This window comes from Choloepus didactylus, chromosome 6 (genome assembly GCF_015220235.1).
Source record: "Choloepus didactylus isolate mChoDid1 chromosome 6, mChoDid1.pri, whole genome shotgun sequence".
In the NCBI taxonomy this organism is placed as follows: Eukaryota; Metazoa; Chordata; class Mammalia; order Pilosa; family Megalonychidae; genus Choloepus; species Choloepus didactylus.
This window is the reverse complement of record NC_051312.1, coordinates 31,931,520-31,938,894: the sequence shown is the minus strand read 5'-3', so window position 1 is coordinate 31,938,894 and position 7,375 is coordinate 31,931,520.

Genomic DNA, 7,375 nt, shown 5'->3' with positions numbered 1-7,375 from the left:
AGCCACAGACTACTAGCTCAAATTTGGTAGGGGAAGAACAATTACATGAAGGATAAAAATGGGCTCCTATAACTTCAAAGTTCTCCACAGGAGCCAGGGGCTCTCAAGGCAGCCATGGTGCAAGTAAAGTGGTGATGGTAGCTCTTATATGTGAGTCTGCAGTTGCAGCGGGCCGTCCCTAGGCCGGCGGAACGGTTTACTGGCCTGGTCTGGGACAGGAAGGGACCTCCAGAGGTGTGGCAGCCACCACCCCGACGCGAATGGGAGGGGAGGGCAGTGGGGGGGGTGGTAGGTAGTGCGCTGGCAGTACCTGCCTGCGAAAACCAGCTTTGCTCACCTGCTTGTCTGGTTGTGAGTGAAAATTCAAAGGAAGACAGTTGTCCTCTGAGCTATTGGCAATGCAACAATGGGAGTTAATGACCTTCAAAGACAAAGCTGTAGACTTCACCCGAGAGGAGTGGGCATTGCTACACACATCCCACAGAGAAGTGATGCTGGAGACTATCAATCATCTGGTCTCAGTGGGCTATCAGGTCTGCAAATCAGATGTCCTTTCCCAGTTGGCACAAGGAGAGGAAGTGTAGAGAGAAGCAATGGAATTCCACCAACACCAGGGTCCAAGCAGGAAAGTTCCCTGGAAAAAGCAAGAAATTATATTCTTGCAACTTACCTACAAGAAAGACAATTCTGACATCATGTCATTGAGAACACAAGAGGACTCACACTGGAGAGAAGCCTCATGAAGATAATCTATGTGGAAAGTCCTTCAGTCAATCTTACCTTCAACAGCATAAGAGAAACATTGGAGAAAAACCCTATGAATGCCATACTTGTGGGAAGCCTTCATTGATTGTTATACCCTCAGATGACATGAGAGAACTCACAATGGAGAGAAACCACATGAATGTTATCTATGTGGGAAAACCTTCACTCAATATTCTTGTCTTAGAAATCATGAGAAAACTCATACTGGAGAGAAACCCTATGAATGCCAACGGTGCCAGTTTGAATGTATTAAGTCCCCCAGAAAATGCCATTATCTTTGATGTAATCTTGTGTGGGCAGACCTATCAGTGTTAATTAGATTGTAATTCTTTGAGTGTTTCCATGGAGATGCACCTCACCCAACTGTGGGTGATGATTCTAATTGGATAATTTCCATGGATGTGTTACCCCACCCATTCAGGGTGGGTCTAAATTAAATCACTGGAGCCATATAAATGAGCTGACAAACAGAAGGAATTCAGAGCAGCTGAGACTGACATTCTGAAGAGGAGCTACAGCCAAGAGGGAAACTTTGAAGAAAGCACAGGAGCTGCAGATTAGAGACAGTTTGAAGACAGCAGACTCTTGCTCCAGAGAAGCTAAGAGAGGACAAATACCCTAAGTGCAACTAAGAGTGACATTTTTGAGGAACTGCAGTCCAGAGAGGAACATCCCGGGAGAAAGCCATTTTGAAACCAGAACTCCGGAGCAGACACCAGCCACGTGCCTTCTCAGCTAACAGAGGTTTTCTGGACACCATTGGCCATCCTCCAGTGAAGGTACCCGATTGCTGATGTGTTACCTTGGACACTTTATGGCCTTAAGACTGTAACTGTGTAACCAAATAAACCCCCTTTTATAGAAGCCAATCCATTCTGGTATTTTGCATTCTGGCAGCATTAGCAAACTAGACCACCATCTATGTAGAAAAACGTTCAGTTGGTACTCTCATCTTAGACAATATGAGAGAACTCACTCTGGAGAGAAACCCTATGAATGCCATACACGTGGGAAAGCCTTCATTGATTGTTCTGCCTTCAGACAACATGTAAGAACACACACTGGAAGAAACCCCATGAATGTCATCTTTGTGGGAAAACCTTTAGTCGTTATTCTTCCTTCAGACAACATGAAGAGATCTCCAATGCAGCACATTAAAATCAATTGAGATACCTCAGATCTTATGGCAGTCTCTCAACCAAAACTCACCATTCCTCTTTCTATTTCTATTCCTTAATTGATGAAAACTGGAACCAACCTAACTTTCCATCATGGGACAATGGGTCAATAAGTAGTTGTATAATCACACAATGGAATATCATAGCATAGTAAAAATTCATGGACAATATCACATGCAAAAATGTGGTTGATATTTAATGAAGAAGTAAGTTATACAAGACTATTTGCTGTATTTAGTATTTTTATAAAGCTTGAAAAAAGCAAAATTAAGCATGATACCAACTTAGGGATGGATAGATTAGATAGATAGGAAAAGAGAGGGAGAAAGCAAGGAGGAGAACTGTGTTAAGACTATATTTTAAATAAAGGGCAGGAACTAATATATTTAAAATTCAGGATGGATTTTACCTTTGTGGGAGGTGTATAGAGGCAGAGAGACAGAACCAGGGAGGAAAATATGGGGTTTTAGTTCTTAAGTTGGGTGGTGGTTCATGAGTATTTGTTTTTATTTTTATAATTATACTTCCTAACTTACAGATGTAGTATGCCTATTCCTTTTATGTATCAAACAGTTAACAGTTTCTAAAGGAAAAATAAAATCACTAAGATTTTAAAGATAAATGGGCAGAGGATATAATCAGACAAGCTACAGAAGAAAAGAAACATAAAAGGATAAAAATTGGGGGAAAATAAAATTCATTAATAATCAAAAATACAAATCCAGATTCCAAGAAGTCCTAAGAGACTTGACCCAAATTTACAATGAGGTGTCTTTTGTCCCTTATTGCTGATGTTTGCAAAAATCAACATCTAATCCTAATAAGTCTTCAGTCAACCAAGCAGGATAATGCACTGGTTGTGTGGACTCTAGACTCAGACTGGAGAATGCAAATCCCATCTCTACCACTTATTCTCTTGTTACCTAGAGTTAATTATTTAATTGCTCTTATAGCTCAGTTTCCTTATGATAAAATGGGGATAATAATAGTTTTTAACTCTTAGGGTAATTGTGAGAATAAAATCAGAAAATCCATGTCAAGCATTTGGAATAATACCTTGCACATAGTAACTGCTCAATAAATGTTAACTATTACTACTATAGACAATTTCACATATTATGAGGCAATTTGACTATGTATATATAGGCACATATGTATGTCATGAGGCTGGAAAATGCTCATACCCTTTCCCTAATTAACCTATAAATTTACTATTTTCCAATCAAAATCATAATAGGATTTTTTTTTTTTTTTTTACTAGAAAAGACATTCCAAAAGTTCTTTCTGGAAAAGTAGTTTAAGAATTGCCAGGAAATTTTTTTAAAAGAAGACTAATGAGGAAGATTAGTCATATTAGAAACTAATCTAAAGCAACAGCCATTAAAACAGTGTGTTATTCTATATGAATTAAAGATCTAAATATAAAAATATCCATAAAATGCTAGCATAAAATATAGGAGAAGGTTTTATAATTTTGAGATAGAAAAGACACAAACAAGACATGAACCTAAAGGCTATAAAGGGAGATTGAAATATTTAACTATATAAAGCATAAATCTTCACAAATTCAAAGACAAAAAACAAATTGCTTGATAAATACATTTGCAACTTACAGTTAATAAAGAGCTCTAAAAGCCAGTTAAAGAAAAGAACATACTATTGGAAAAAAGGGCCAAGAAAATGAATAGGAAATTCATAAGAGAAGGAACACATATGACCAATAAATGTATGAGATATTCACCTCACTACTAATCAAAGAAATTACAATCAAAATAAAATGCCATTTGTCATTGATCAGACTGGCTATGATTCAAGATTAATAAACCCCAGATTTGGCAAGGGCATGGGGAGACAAGTACTATTATACTTGGTTGGTAGTCATGAACAATTTTTCTGGAGGACAATGTATATATATTTGTTCATAAATTGTAAAAAAAAAAAATACAGAAATATTTTACTTCTAGGAATTTATCCTAAGGAAATCAGAATATAGTACAAGGATATAAAGATGTTTAGTCACTCAGCAAATTTTATTGAATACTTACCTTTTGATATACTATGGACCCAATTATGAACAAGACAGAAAATTTGTAGTGTCTGACCTCAAGAGGCTTATAGTCTTCGAAGAGAAATAAAAACTAATTAAACCATTACAAATGCATCAATTACAATAAATATATAAACTGCCTAAACTCCTCTACATAGGTGGCTCAAAAAGAATTAAAGTGAAAACTCCTCCAAGAATTTGAGAATGATGATGTAAAATATCCTCTGAGAGGTAAACTCCAAAGTCAACACATTATGGATAATAACAGGGATAGCCAGCATCAGTTAAAACATGAGAATGAAAATGAAAATAAAGGAAATGCAGACTCCAAGAGGGCCTAAGAGACTTGGCCCATCCAAGCACTAGCTGGGTAAAAGAGTGTTCTAGAGTCCACGTCAAATATTCAACCTACCTGACAAATACAAACTCTTTGGGAATGGGGGTCACAGCAGCCGGTAAACCTTTGGATTACTGCTACAGTTGATCTTGCTCTGAATTTATGCTCCACCAACAACTGCCTGTCAATGTGCTAACAAAGATGGTTGCCTTAAGGGAGAAAATGGGCTAGTCTGCGTGACACTACTATTTCCTCCACTTGGCTGTTATGGTTATGATTTTAAATTTTAAAATTAGCATTTTAGTTTTAAAAAAACATATTGAACAATACCTATGTATATTTTGCTAAGTGATATAAAAAGTACATCCCATCCCCCTCCCCAGCCTCACCCTTACTGCTCGGTCTCATTGCTACTGTGCTCTCCTTCCTTCCTGCTCTAGCTGCAAGGGCCTCCCCTTCCTGGACCAAGCGCCTGCCTTTGCCTTGGTCCTTCCCTCAGCCTGGAACGCTGCACACCACTCCCCAAGATAACTGCTGGCTTACTCCCTCATCCCCTTCAACTCTTTGCTCAAACATCACCTTCTCAATGAGACCAACTCTGGCCACACTACCTAAAACTGCAACCCATGCTCCTGATTCCACCATATCCTGCTGTCCTGTTGCTCTTTTTTCCATAGCACTCATCACTTCGAAATATGGTATATAATTTACATAATTATGATATTAATGTTTATTGTTGCTTTCTCCACCACACACCTACACACAAACACACTCAAATGTAAGCACCATTACGGCAGGGATCTTTTTTGTTTTTGTTTTTTTATGAAAATATTCAAAACTAAAATAGGCAGAAGGGTAAAATGAAACCCCATAGATTATCACCCAGATTCAACAATTATTAATATTTTGCTGTGTTTGTCTAATTTGTCTTTTTCTCTTGGTAAAGTACTTTGATGCGAATCCCACATATGTCATTTCATAGCTACATACTTTAGTAAGCATAGGTAAAAATATGGACACTTTCTTACATAACAATGCTATGACCAAATTACAAGAATTCTCAATAATTCTTTGTTGTCATCTAATCTCAGCCCACAATCAATTGTCTCCAATTACTTCAAAAAATAACTTTTGTCCCACCCTAATCAAGATGGCAGAGTGAGCTGCTTCAGGGCTCCATCTCCCCAACAGAAGCTTTGAACACCCAGCAAGAACTGGCAGAAACATCTTTCTCAAAGCTCCAGAAAGCAATTAAAGGACTGCAGTAACAGGAACAGTGCCAACTCAAGAAAAAGGTCATATAAAAGTAGTAGAATTACATGGTTCCTGGGCTGGCTCCTCTACTACCCCCCACCAGCTTGGCAGGGAGCTAGCCCAGGCTCCTAGCACACAACTCTGATCCCAGTTCCAGAGGGAGCAGAGCAACCTTCAGGCACATACTGGGAGCATGTATGCCTGGCCCACTCCATCTCTGCTGGCCTGAGGGACTCCCCACTCCCAGAACTGGCCTTGTGTGTAGAAGGCTGCTTGCTGAGCTCTTTCTTAAAAAATGCCGTGGGAGAGAAGTCAGGTCATGCTGTCTGGGGACTGGATTGCTGGCTGTAGGTCAGACAGTGCAGTGGCCAGGACCTCAGAACCTCATAAATGGGGGAATTCCCAAGTCCTCCATGGGCCTTGCATGCCCAAGACAAAACACCCATGCAGAAAGGATCAGGGAGGTCCATATGCTTTGGCCTGGAGCTATTGTTGACACTCATTGCATGGATAAGCCCTGAAGGAGAGCACTAACATGGGTCAATCTGCAAAGACTAGTGCGGTCGCGGTTACTGCTTCTGGGGGGAGTGGCGGCCGGTAGCGGAGCCCTCAGCTCTCGGGGCTGCTTAAAGGGTACCGGCGGCGGGGGCTCTTTCCCGGAGGCGAGGGCGAGGCGGAGGACTTGGCCAGGTCCTCGGCGGGAGGCGTGCAAGGTGTGGAGGGCGGCGATAAGGACAAGACACTCTTCATCCAGTAGGAGTATGCGCCAAAGAGAGATTTATTCAGGGGTGATTACAGGTTATATAGGCTGGTAAAAAGGGCAGGGCTGGAAAGGAGGTGAAGCAGCCTTAAATGGCAATACTGAAGGGAGAGGGGCTAGGATTGGTTCTGAGAGAACGCAGGAGCCGTTGCAGCGGGGCGGGGGTTGTTCTGGCCACGGTGCATGCGCGCTGGCGGTGGCAGGAGTGGCCTTGGCACAAGGGAGTGTGTGGGTAAGATAAGGAAGTGGGGAAAGGGCAGTTGGGAGAAAGGCGGTTTCCTCCGGCAAGCCTCCCCTGCCCGTGACATTTTGGGTGAGGAAAAGGGAGCTGCCTTGACCTCGCTCCCCAGGCTCGGGGGGGCTGCAGAGGGCACTAACGCCCGTACCCACTACCCTCCCCAGGGGGTGATATCAGGTCCCCTGGCCCAGGCCTGGTAAGTCGAGGTACAAGCTCAGTCACCCGCAATGCCCCTTTCTTTTCTAATTAGAGGAAGAGGCTTTACCGGAGAGGCCCGCTAAGGGTGAGGGAAGGGGGAGGTCAGGGAAGGGAAAAAGGGGTTGACGGTGGCTCAGCGAGGCTGGAGCTCAGTGTTGGTGTGGTGTCCGGGCGCTTGACAATGGCTTCGCTGCAGCGGGCTGGGTGAAGGTGAGGGGTTTAAAGTTCAGGGGTTCAGAGAAGCTGGAACTCGAGGCGAGAACGATGTTCAGGTGATTGAGAAGGGTCTCGCGGTCGGCGAGTCGACCGGTGGCGTTGAGGTCGCGGAGGGTTGACTGTCATCTTGGAGTGGAGGAAGTCAGAGGTGGCGAGTCGCTGATACTGGATTTGCACGAACGAGGAAAAAATGGCATCCGTTTGTTTTCTTACAAGCTGGACAATTTTGCGGATGAGGCAGGGTCCTAAGATGAGAGCTAGAATAATTATTAATAGGGGGCCAAGAAAAGGAAGGATGTATGGGAGAATGGGAGTGAAAAAACTGGACCAATAATTGGTGGCTTCACGATCTCTTTTACGCTTTTCTAGTCCCTCTCGGACT